Here is a 12041-nt window from a genome sequence, read left to right as displayed (position 1 = left end):
TCTCTCCTACGGAATCCTTGGGGGTAGGGGGTAAAAGCGCTGGATCACGAGGGTCTGACAGTCCACTGTTACCCCTCACAGTGGGGGCCCACCACCCTTTTGCTGCCCCACCTGGTGGGAAGAAGTGAGCTGGGCAAGCCGGGCTTCTCCCGGGCCCTGCCACCGAGGCCTGACCCGGGTGGTGCTTCATCCCCGCTGGGCTACCGCGCCTACATCACATCGATCAGCTGCTTCCTCCTGGCTCCTGATTCACAACTCCAGATCTAACTTCAGAGGAGGTGCTAGAACGACCTAAGCCCCAAATCCTCTCTCCAAAGCTTCTACTTCCCAGGACTGGAAAAAGACCCAGCTGATTCTTAGTTAGAAACCAAAGGAGTTTAGCTCTGGGCTAGCTCGTGGGTGAGACCCAGACCGCCAAGGGTAGGTCGGCAGCTGTTTAAAATTGCAAATCTCTTCCCCACCTCCCTCCTCCTCCTCTACAGGAAAGAATTTCAATTGCAAATTTATCTCTGCCTCAGTGCACCCCCCCAGCTCCCCCCCTTTTCTTCTCCACGCTTCTCCCATCACCCTCTATTTATTACAAACCTTTAACTGCAGCAATGATTTTTTTTTCACCTTTTCTTTCCTCCTTCCATTTCCCTCCTCCTCAATCTTTTCCTCCTTCCCTCTCTGAATCTCTGTGTCCCTCTCTTTGCCCTTCCTACCTTGAACTCAGTTTTCAGCTCTTTCTGGAGATGATGCAGAGCCGGATGACAGACTAAGTCACCCTCCACCTACCACCTCCAGGCCAAGAGTCCTGTTCACCCTCAGACCACTGCCATTCCTCCTGTAGTTCCGGGCTTTCCTTAAGGGCGTCTCCTCTCCCTTGGGGCACATCTCAGAGGTGGGGAAGGGGAGAAGGCCACCCTCAAGGGCCCTGGCACTCCCGCCTCTGGGGAAGGGAGGGAGGAAGAGGGCGGTCCAGGTGTAAGGTGGACGTGGGGGGACAGTCAAAGGAGAGGTGGCTGCAAGGGCTGGGGCCCAGGAGGAGAGGGGTTAGGGGAGACAGCAGGCAGTGGCGGCGGTGTGATTAGAGCGGAGATTGATGTGAAGGGGCGCCACAGACGGCAGAGAGAGTCAATAAAACGAGAGGATCACATTAGAGGCGACAGAGAGAGCTTTAAATTACAAGGCTGCTGCCACCGAGGGGGATGGGAGGAGGCAGGCCTGGAGCCAAGGGAGGGTGGAGAGTTCTGAGGGTGTAGTCATCCCCTGAGATGAATCTTCCAGCTCCAAAATGGCTCAGTCTCCAGAGCTCCCCTGCTGCCCCTTCATTCCATTTCCATCCTTAATGTTTCCTTCCCTCACAGGGGGAGGAGAGGAGTAAGGGGAAGATGGAGAGAAAGCTATGGAGGAATAGAAGAGTTTGTGTGTGTGTGTGTGTGTGTGTGTGTGTGTGTGTGTTGTTTTGTTTTGTTTTACTATTGCCCTCTTCCTCTTTCCAGAGCCGGGTCCATGGTTATTGCTCAGGATGAGAAGGGAAGGCTGGAAGTGCTACTTTCAAAGCTCAGCTAGGGAGGAGTTGCCCCCCAAACATAATCACTGAACTGCAAACATTGTTCCATGGGAGGTGTGCAGAAATGCACCCAGTAAATAGCTGGACAAGAATTCCTCCTTCTTGACAAATGCTCCCTATTCGGGGGGCAGATCCACCGTGCTTAAAACAGGAAGAAGCCGGGGAGCTGGGAGGCTCCAAGACGGACAGTAGACCCAGAAAGCTACCGAGAGAGAGAAAGATGTTAAGAGATGGACTGAAAGGCTTGGATATGAGGTTACGGACGTCTGAAAAGGTGGGCTCTGAGACCCGCACAAGGCAGGGAGAACACAGTGAGGCACAAGAGCCAAAGGAGCAAGGGCAAAGGAAGGACCGAAGAAACGCGGCCGGAGGACAGAGAGACTCCATCCCTCCCCGAGGAGGAACTTGGGCACGGGTGCAGCAAATGGAGGCAAAGCCAGCGACGGGAGCTCCCGTCTGGAGCCCGGCAAGACCAGGGCTACCCTTGGATGGCGCCCCCTTCCGCCCCAAGCAGGCCACCGAGAGGAGAAGAAACACTACTGCTCCCTAGTGGTTATGAGAGGAACATCACCAAGGAGAAAACATGCCAGGCCGGGCGAACAGATTGCCTTTCTCTTCCCCACTCCTCTCCTTAAACCAGAATCCCACTTAAAGCAAAATCCCACTCCCTTCTTTTCTCCAGACGCAAGGACATGGCAAAGACCTTCCCAGAAAGTCTACCAGATGCCACCAGCACATTTGCTTAAAATTTGCATACAATGATTTCCACATCAGAGCCTTCCAAACAGTTTTGCCTTTCACTTTTCCAACTGTTGGATCTATCCCCTCTCCCTTACTGAAGAGTCCATTTTTAGGACCTTTCCTCTTCTTCCTCTCTCTGAAATTCTTGCCTAGGGCACTGCCCTCTTCCACACTCATTTTGCCTCTTGCCCCTTTTTGTCTCAACCTGTTGCTTTTAAGAGGCAGAAGCCTTGGAGAAGAGGGGAAAAGAAAAAGGAAATATAGAGTGCCCTGCCTAACAGGGATTGTTTGGTATAGACAATAAACTCTAACTTGATGAGCTTGATTTTTAAAGCAGTGTAAGAACATGGGCTATGGATTCATGCAGCCCCAGGTTCAGTGCTGGGCTGCTTCCCCCACTCACCAGCTATGCAACCTTGGTAAGTTACTTGCAACCTGGGAAAATGGGAAGAATGATCCCTTCCTTCCTGGCCTTCTGGGTGATCAGTCAGGCTGGTTCTTTTCCTTCTCTCTTGGCTAGCTCCTCCCACAGAGCAGAGTGAGGTGTTCCCAGGTGGGTGACAACTTTCCTTCTGCTTCGCTCCTTCTTGACCAGGACTCATCCTCTAATTTCTGCCCTTTTCAAAAACGGAGGGGAGAGTCTTCAGTGGCCAGGATTTAAAGCTAAGTCTGCCCAGCAGCAGAGTTCATTTCTCACTTGGCCCTCTCGATTGCCAGGCCTCGAGACACCCCATCATCCGAGAGCAGAGAATGGAAGCCTTGCCCAGGCTCACAGTTGGACTGGGTGCAAAAGCGGTTAATACCTGGATCAAAACTATATGGCCACTCCCTTCATTTAAAACTATCATTTTCTCAGGGCACCTGGATGGTTCAGTCGATTAAATGTCCAACTCTCGAGTTTGTGGGTTCCTTGCTGACAGTGTGATGGCTGCTTGGGATTCTCTCTCTCTGCCCCCTCCCCTGCTCCCCTGCTCTCTCTCGCTCTCTCAAAATAAACAAATAAACTATCATTTTCCCCCTCACACTCCCCCCCAAAAAAACCGAAAAACACTATCATTTTCTATCTCTAAATCTTCCCTTCCTATTCAAAAGGAAACAAGAGGTACTCCTATTCCTCCATTCTTTTTTTTTCATATTTCAAGTTTTTATTTAAATTCTAGTAAATAACAGAGGCACCTGGGTGGCTCCATCGGTTGGGCGTCCGATCAGCTCAGGTCATGATCCCACAGTTTGTGGGTTCAAGCCCCATGTCAGGCTCTGTGCTGACAGCTCAGAGCCTGGAGCCTGCTTCGGATTCTGTCTCTCTCTCTCTCTCTCTCTCTCTGCTCTTCCCCCACTCATGCTCTGTCTCTCTCAAAAATAAAAAAATAAACATAAAAAATAAAAAAAAAATAAATTCTAGTAAATAACATATTGTAATATTAGTTTCAGCAGTACCTATTCCACCATGTCAATCCTACCTACCTCTCCTAGACCTCTCCATCTCCCCCCACCCCAAATATTTGGGAGTGTTTACTTTGTGAAATATGTCCAAAAGACAGAAAATGAGAGTTGGCAGGGAATGAAGCACTTAGGCAGGAGAAGGTGTGTCATAGAGGGTAAAGAAAGAGACAGCTAAGGTAGAGAGGAAGAGGGAAGAAGAAGGGAGGGAAAGGGAGAGGCAGGGAAGTTGGGGGATGGGGCCAAATCTTGATCCACAAGTGTGATTATTGAATCTCATGGAGGCCTCCCGGCTTTGGCATCAGATTGGGCAGGTGGCCTGTCCCCAGTGAGAGGGATGGAGCCCGGGAACTGTGTCTTACACCTTGCAAGATGCTTCAGGTGGGCATAATGGAACTAGGGGAGATGTGAGGAGAAAGCAGAGGCAGAGAGGAGGAAGATGGGGATAGGCTGGGAGCAGACGGGTCAAAGGGAAGCTGTGGACTAAAATCACAACCAGCTAGTGGAACATCCATCCACATTTGCATGACTTTGTTGAGTGGGCTGCAGGGTGTCTGCTGCTGGAGGGGTGGACGTGCTGGAGAGGAGTGGATCCTCTTGCCCATGCATCTCCTTTAATGACACCACAAGGATTAGGACAGCCGTGTGGAGCTGTGTGATCTTGTAGGTGCCCCTGGGAGACTCAGGCTCGGACAACTCCACAAAGCCAGCTCTGAACCCTTTTATATGAGGGCAGGGAGTAGTGTTCTTGAGTTCAGATTCAGGAACCTATCTGCTCCTGGCATAGAGGACCTCTGTAGAAGGTCCCTGCACTTGAAAGGAATTACACACAATTCTTTAGAATTAATAGAAAGAATACCATTGTAATATAAATAAAACCTCTGATTCTTGGAGTCTACGTGAACCTTGTCATAGTAATGGCTCCATTTAAATAGTGTTACAACAAGACAACTAATAATAATAGTATCCTTAAATGTTTACCATGTGCCAGCACTGTGCCAAGCCCTGGAAATTGCATCCCCTAATTCTCCACTACAATCTGATGAAATAGATACAGCCATTCATCCCCATTTTACAAACATGGAAACAGACAATGATGGGGAAAGGAATTTTCAAGGTTTCACACCTGGAAAGATGTGGAGTCTAGACTGGACTCCCGTAGCCTGACCCCAGCACTCGGCTCTTGGGTTAATTTGTTAGCTTCTGAACTCTGGCTGCTGTGCATTTTGAATAAGGTCTTTGAGGTTTTTGTGTGTTACTCTGTCCTATGTGTGTCCCCTTGAGCATATAAGCTGTCAGGCTCCTCTTTGAGCTTGAAGGTGTTAGATGGCTGCTCTCAGTTTCTTAGTAAAAGATGAGCCAGAACAGGACCACTGCTTTGTGCAACTCCAGGGGGTGCTATTCACATTGCAGTCAATGAGGGGCTCTGGCCATTCCTTTTGTGTGTTTGTGTTTGGGGGGTGGCTGGAGATAGAAATCAAAAGGTAGGGGATATGCGTATTAATTTGTGATAATGTCTCCTAAAGCTGGAGGTCTACACATATGCATCCATAATAACATATGAGCTTCAAGACAAGCAGCAGAGCATTCTTGTAGAACTTGGCCTTTAGGGTCAGACAGACCTGGAATCAAATTTTAGTTTATCTGCATTATGTAAATGACCTCAGGTGGGTTGCTTAAAAACTGTTTCTTCGTATACAGAATGGGGAATAGTTCCTCATGGAGTGGTGTCCGTTGAGATGATCATTATCCAGGCCAGCACTTTGGGATCAATAAATAGAAACGATAATTATTCACTCACGTGCCTTATTTCCTGAGTTGGGGTGTACGTGTGTGTTCACTGCTTTCTGATTGCGTGCGTGGCTGAGGGCGTAGGTGTCTGTCCCGGCACACCTTCGGGGTTCGTGAAGGCGCTAGCTGTCAGACCTCCAGCTGGGGCTGGGTCTCCCCAGGCCCTAGTTCTTGCCCGCGTGGGCCCGGGGCTGCTCGCTGGGCCGCGGGCGGCGGGGCTGCCCGGTGCGGGTGTGTTGCCGCGTGCCTGTTTGTGCTCGGCGGCCCGGCTGGCGCGGGCGTGTTTGGGGTGGTGGTAATTACTGGGATGGCCCAGCCCTAATGAGTATGATCCCGTTACACTCTCGCCGCCTCTAATGGAGCTAACCTCATTTCACAGCCATTAGAGATGGAGATGAGGCCCCGCCCACTGGCCCCGCCAGCTGCAGCTCCCGCAGCCCCGGCCACGTTCTTTCCCTCCGGCTCGCCATTTCCCGGTGCTAGCTCTCCTTCTCCCGCCCGGTCTTCTGCTCCTCCTTCCAGGCTTCCCTGCCCTGTTCTCCATTGTTCTTTTCCCTCCCATCTTGCTGCCGCTCTCTCCTCTCCCCTACTCTTGGCGCGTCCCCTTCCCTCGGCCTCCTCCCTGCCTGAGTTCCTCCTCCTCGCTCGGGTCCGCTCGGCCCCCGCATCTCCACTTCCCGGTCCTCTCCTCCGCGCCCCTCCCCCGCCCTTCCCCGCCGATGGCCCTCCCCTCCCCCACGTTGCCCCGTCTGGCCAGAGGACAAATCTCAAGGGGAAACCAGCAAAGACAAACAAGGAGCAGTGACTTCATTATCGTCGTTAATTTGCCACTTCAGTTCCTCCCACAAGGGTCAAAGCCAGCACGGCTTGAACTCAGGACTGCCACAGAGGCTGAGCCAGAGCTGCCTTTTCCGCCTGAAGCCTCTCCCCAGCCACTCTCCCTCCCTCCTCCTCCCCACAGCCTTCGTTTCCCGGCAGGGGGTCAGGCTCCCGGTTTTGCTCTTCCCATTTCTTTACCCGGCCGCGCAGTCTACCGCCCTCCTTTCTTTTTCATTTAAATTGTGGCCTTCACGTCGGCTCCAAGTCACATGGTTTTTACCTCGGACTCCCTTCCTCGGTCATACTCAGCCTGCCCCCGCTTCTCCCACTCCTCCCTGCCCTTATCCGTCCCACACTCCTTTCTTGGCCTGCCCCGGTCTCTCTTCCTAACCTCAAGTGCACTCCTCTCCCGGAAGCACCAGGATTTACCTCTGGGTTTTGAAAATCGGGTAGCTGGGAGAAACAAGATGGAAGAAGGCATTCCGGCCCAAGTAGGCCAGTGGTCCAGAACCTGGAAGTGGCTGGACAGAAAGGAAGACAGTTGCCAGGGGGGCAGACAGGCCCATGAGTCAGAGGAGGTAGCAGAATCTAGATTCAGACACCCCACACCCAAGACACACTGGGCCCCAGAGAAACAACCTCCCAGAGACCAGAGAGAAAAAGGAGGACAGAGCCATAAGACTGAGCTGGGGGGGGAGGGGGGGGGTGGTCACTAGCAAAACAAGGACTGAAAATTTTGAGGATAGAAAGGGCATGTATCCCATTCGTTCCTCAGGGAAACCCCATCTAACACTTCTGTCCCACCCTCTGCCTTCCTTCACTGAGAAGCCAAATGACTGGCAATTGACTCTTAACCTTTTGTCCAATCCCAGCCCCAGAGGGAGAGGCTGAGGGTAGCTGGCTGTGACTGGAGGAGGCACTAGGGAAATGTCCACACATGAAGTAAAAATTTCTGACCCACACCCATCCTGCCCCACTGCCTGCAGGTCAACACACTACACTGAACTAGACACTGCATACATTTACCTTCTTCTCTGAGAAGAGAGCTCTTGCTACTATGTCCTCCTAATTGCACAGGCGCCTGTGCAAGCACCGTTCCAGTGGATGGCCCTGATGTGACTCCAAGGCTAGAAGCTTAGCTTTAATGTAATCCCTTATTCCTGTCCAAACACAGAGGCCGCTCCTGTTCTCTCACTTGACTTTGAAAGAAAAATTTTAAGGGATACAAAGCTGTGTCAGGAGGAATTAGAAAAAGATGTCTCCTTCCAGGGACATGCAGCCTGCACTTCAGTGGTATAGCTTGGTGACAGAACAGGTGGATCTTAGCCCTGTCCCCTCTTAACTGGGCATCCTGAACGACCTAACAGAGGCCCTGGTCTCTGGACTAGTTCCTACAAGAGGGGGCTACTGAGAACCAATGGGATTACCTCGGTGGGGGGGGGGGGAGTGGGGTGCTAGAAGGCCCTCTAAATCTTTAACCCCTGTCACATGAGCCTGGGGTGGAGGAGGGGTGGGCAGGCAGTCCCCTGGGGCATTCCCCAGAGAGGCAAGGGGCTCTGGGAAAGTGAGTGGTGGGATGACTGAGAAGCCAGAGAAGAAAGATGGAAAAATCAATGAAATGAGTTTCTAACTGTGAGGTAAAGGACCGCCGTGTCGACAGCCTGTCGCCTGCTGCAAAATATGAGCTGCCCAAGTCCATGGTGGCGGCTGACAGTGCACCCAGCCGCCACTGCCCTCCCTTCGGGGTGCCCCCCTCCCCAGGACTCTCCAGTCACCCTGGCCTTTCTTATTATAGCCAGATTCTCTCCCCCAGGGCTCCCAGGTTGCTTGCTCCCTTCCAGGTCTTCTTTCTTAGAGTCCCAATCCATTCAGAGTCCTTCTGACTCTTCACCACAGAAACGGGACAGGTTATAATCCCTGACTAGTGCATCTTTCTCTAAACCTTCTGTGTATTGAGACCTCTCTGCAGATTTCATTCAGAGTTGTGGTGAGCTCTGCATCACTTGCCTCCCTCCCCACCTTCCAGATACCTCTGGACTCTTTCAACAGTGAGCAATCAGGCATCAAGGCCATCCCTCACCGGGTTCTTACATCCAGGTCTGTGCCTCCTGCTTGTTGGCCTACTTGGCCAATGCTGACTTCCTTGGAGTTGCCTGGATTGGGACAAGGTGTTTAGGATGGCCCTGGTGTTGCTTTATGAACTCTTTGTCACATGGCGGGAAGGGCAGGAGTATGATGGGTTCAATTGTGGTTTCATGATTGGGAATGCAGTCGGCCCGGGATGCCACTTCCAATTCAAATCCACCCACTCTGTCTTTGGAAACAGCTCCCAACCTTTTCTGGAAACCACCTCCTTTCTCCACCCTCCTCCACATCTTCCTCTTGGGCTCCTAAGATTGTTCATTCATGTTTTCTTCCTATTATCTCTACAAAGATTCCCCGGATCAGACCCTGGAGTCAACCCTCCAAGTGTGGCTGCCCTGAGCTGACTCCGGGTGTGCCCCTGACCTAGTCTCTCCTCTCTCTACCTGAGATCTCAGTGTTGATCAGAAAACTCCCCTCCAGACCTTTCCTTCAGTTTCTACTTTCCCGACTTGCCCACTTATGCAGACTTAGGCCTGAAGGTTGGGGTAAGAGGGAGGTGGGAAACTCTTTTCCCTAGCTTTTCCCTATTATTCAACATTCGATCAACAGATATGAAGCATCTTCTATGTGACAGACGCTGGGCGAGGTGCTGGGAAAACAGTCGGAAAGTAGATGGACAAGGCCCCTGCTCATAAGACCATCATGACTCACCCTGGGTCTCTCACCCAACAGCTTCATCTCTCCAACTTAAAGCAGCCCCAGCCAAATTCCACTGTGCCCGCTGCCATTTCAGAACCCTCCTCTTTATCCCTGCATCAGGTTACATTCACACAGCTCTGATCTCTTCTCTTTGCATTTACAGCTTCAGTCTCCACTCCTAAACCCAGAGCTAGGTTCATCTTACATTTTCAATAACTCTCCTCCCTGCTCATAACGCCCATCTCATGTTCTGTAACTGCCATTTCCAGTTTTCTTCCTTTTTGCCTGTCTTTCAGTCCTACCACCCAGTCTTCAATGCCCCCTGTCTCCCAAGTTCCCTTCTCTTGCTCCTGCAGGATCTAGTGAACCTTGGGCAATCAAATACAAGATCTCACTCTGAGCTAAGACCCAGGAATCCTACACGTCAGACTCAGGCCCCAGCCCCATACGTGTACAGCTCCAGCAAAGCAGCAAGTTCTTCCTCTATGTGTTTCAAGGTAACACCAGCTGCTCTGACATCATGGAGGGAGGAACCCTGTCAGGTTGCCAAGGCAACACCAGCAATTTATGACATCAGAGGCTTGAGATCTTTGGTTCTCAGGGGGCTAGAAAGATTCAAGTTCCTGTCAGGTAAAGTAAATGGGATTTCTACTTTTTTCATCTCTTTGCTTGGGTCCCCCTGGCTTGGGAATGAAATGCAAAGGCCTCTGGTGGGGTAGTGAGGGATGTGCCCAATGGAATGAATGCTCAGAAGCTTCTCTTTCTGTCTCTCTTCACCAGTATCTCTGAGGGTTCTCTGCCTCTCCTTTGGCATCTCTCTCTTGTGGGGCTTCACCCAATGGTATTTCTGCTATGCCTTTTTCCAAATCACCCCTCCTGCAGCGCTTTCTTTGCACCGGTCACGCTGTGTCCCCCTCACACCAGAGGCATTTGTTTCCTTTGATACCTCATCCTCTCCTTTTTTCCCCCTACCAAGCTCTGTGCAGCTCTGATCTGCTTCAGCACTCCTCCGCTTGCCTTCCATTTACCTTCTTTGTACCATACTCTTTTTCCACCTCATATTATTCTTCAGTTCCTCCCTTCCCCCACTTTACAATTGTATTCATTGCATATTGCCTTTTCTGTTGACCTCCTCTTGAGGAATACTCTATCATTTCTCTCCATCTTCTCTATCGCTATCAAGTCATGTTTTATTTCATTCTCCCAATCACCCCTCGGTTCCTTCCCTGCCCCCATTCCGCATGGATTTTCTTCCCTTCCTTTTGCACATCCCTCACGTCATGCATTTCTCTACCCCATACATTTATTGCACCCGGCCTCTCCTTCCTTTCTGGAACACTGTTCACCTCGGAAATCTTCCATCTTCTGCCCCTATCTACCTCTTCCTTTTACCCTTCCAAGCTCCAAGGGCTGGAAAACAATGATGGGCTTAACACAAGGTAAACTCCCCAGACTCTTTATCCACCTTTCCCATTCTTTAGGCTGAATGAACCTGGCCTCTTGCACAAGATAGCTTCTGTCATATGAATGAAAACGGCCACATAAAGGATCGTGCTGAATCCAAATATGATAATAACAGGGGGGCCAGGAAGAAGATGAACTAGAAAGTGAAGAAAAAGCCACTGATATCTAGAATGACCTGAAGGATGAGAGGCAACCAAGCAGGGTGGAGTTCAGAGTCCTAGAGAATGTCCCCTTACAAAATCAAAGTTGACAGTTAATGGACATAATGGCCCTGACTGATGAAGGGGTTATATGCCCCTGGAAGCCCATTAAATTGATTTCTTGGCCTGTTTATGTGCCTCACAAACCATACTCCCTACCTCTCCCAGCCCCTTCCTCTCTGGTACCTTTTGATGCTGAGGTTAAAATGCTCAGTGAGAGGATAAGGGATAAGAGGGAATTAGGGTGATCAAGGAGAAAAGGTAGGCAGAGGGCAGGTTATGGGAACAAAGGTAAAGAATAGGCAAGGGAGACCACGGGAGATAGGAATGCAAAAAAAGGGGTGAAACAAAATGGGGAAATGAAAAAATATACAATGGCCAAGTGAGGGAAGGGAGGAAATCAAGTCAGCAAGGAAGAGGTTTGCGGTGGGAAGCTCCTGGAGAGGCAGATGACACACAGGAGACCAAAGGTCCTGGTGGGTGAGACAGGCACATGGCAAAGGAGACAGTCAACAATGCTAGAAGTTCCAAAGATTCCCGGGTGAAGGTGGGAGAGGAGTCGGTCCTGGCTGTGCTGAAAGGGTACCTGAGTCCTTGGGAGAAATACATCTGCTCCATCCCTCAGACTCTTTGCAGGCCCCTGACCAGTGACTACCACAACCATAAGCATGAAAAAAGTAGCCTGAGAAGGCCAGAGATATCATAAGGACCCCAAAAGAGAGGGCATGGAGTCCTAGATGGTCCTAGACAGACAAGTCAGGGAGCCAAGGCATGACAGTGACAGGGACACACAGCAAGAGGATCACTCGGATAGGAAGAGTCACATGCGGAGACAGTGACACACAGACCCAGGGATGGATGGGTGGGGAGAATGAATAAGGTGAAAAAAATGACAAAATCAAGAGGCAGGGACACATGGACAGAGATCAGCGGGGCTACAGGCACATCGAGACCACGCGTGGTCCAGCGCTCAAAAATGATAGGGTTACTCTGAGAGGGGGGCAGACAAGAGCGCATGGAGAGTTGGGGGGCCAGGAGAGACACACTTCACCTTGAATGGAGCAGTGGCCTCCCCTCACCTACTCGCACCTTTCCAAAAAAAAAGGCAAACAAACAAAAAAAAACCCCAGCTCAACTTCAGGCAAAAACGAAGATCAAGATCGAAGATTAAGAGTATCCATATCCCCTCCCATCCCCCCCACCCCCACCCCCACCCCCAGCACGCTAGCCCATCCATCAGCCCGTCC

At 51.0% G+C, this 12041-nt stretch overlaps 1 protein-coding gene and 1 long non-coding RNA gene across 10 annotated transcripts in view; one reads left to right on the top strand and one right to left on the bottom strand.

Moving 5' to 3' along the window:
- The window catches only part of ZFHX2 (zinc finger homeobox 2), a 31858-nt gene that overhangs the window by 16563 nt on the left and 3254 nt on the right, over window positions 1-12041 (bottom strand). Inside the window, exon 1 of one of the 9 annotated variants that reach the window (XM_086710095.1) lies at window positions 9526-11944. The exons of 4 other annotated variants lie outside the window; for them this stretch is intronic. The gene's annotated coding sequence lies outside the window, so the exon portion shown is untranslated. 4 more of the 9 variants (XM_086710096.1, XM_086710100.1, XM_086710097.1 and 1 more) reach the window with 4 other exon arrangements.
- LOC147580068 (uncharacterized) lies at window positions 449-3276 on the top strand. The gene is made up of 2 exons (XR_015252494.1): window positions 449-883; window positions 1485-3276. It is a non-coding gene; the product is annotated as an uncharacterized LOC147580068 (long non-coding RNA).

The sequence above is a fragment of the Puma concolor genome, chromosome B3 (genome assembly GCF_028749965.1).
Source record: "Puma concolor isolate L17-30 chromosome B3, mPumCon1.1.hap2, whole genome shotgun sequence".
NCBI classification, from domain to species: Eukaryota; Metazoa; Chordata; class Mammalia; order Carnivora; family Felidae; genus Puma; species Puma concolor.
The sequence above is the reverse complement of the archived record's forward strand: the minus strand, read 5'-3'. Positions and strand labels throughout refer to the sequence as shown.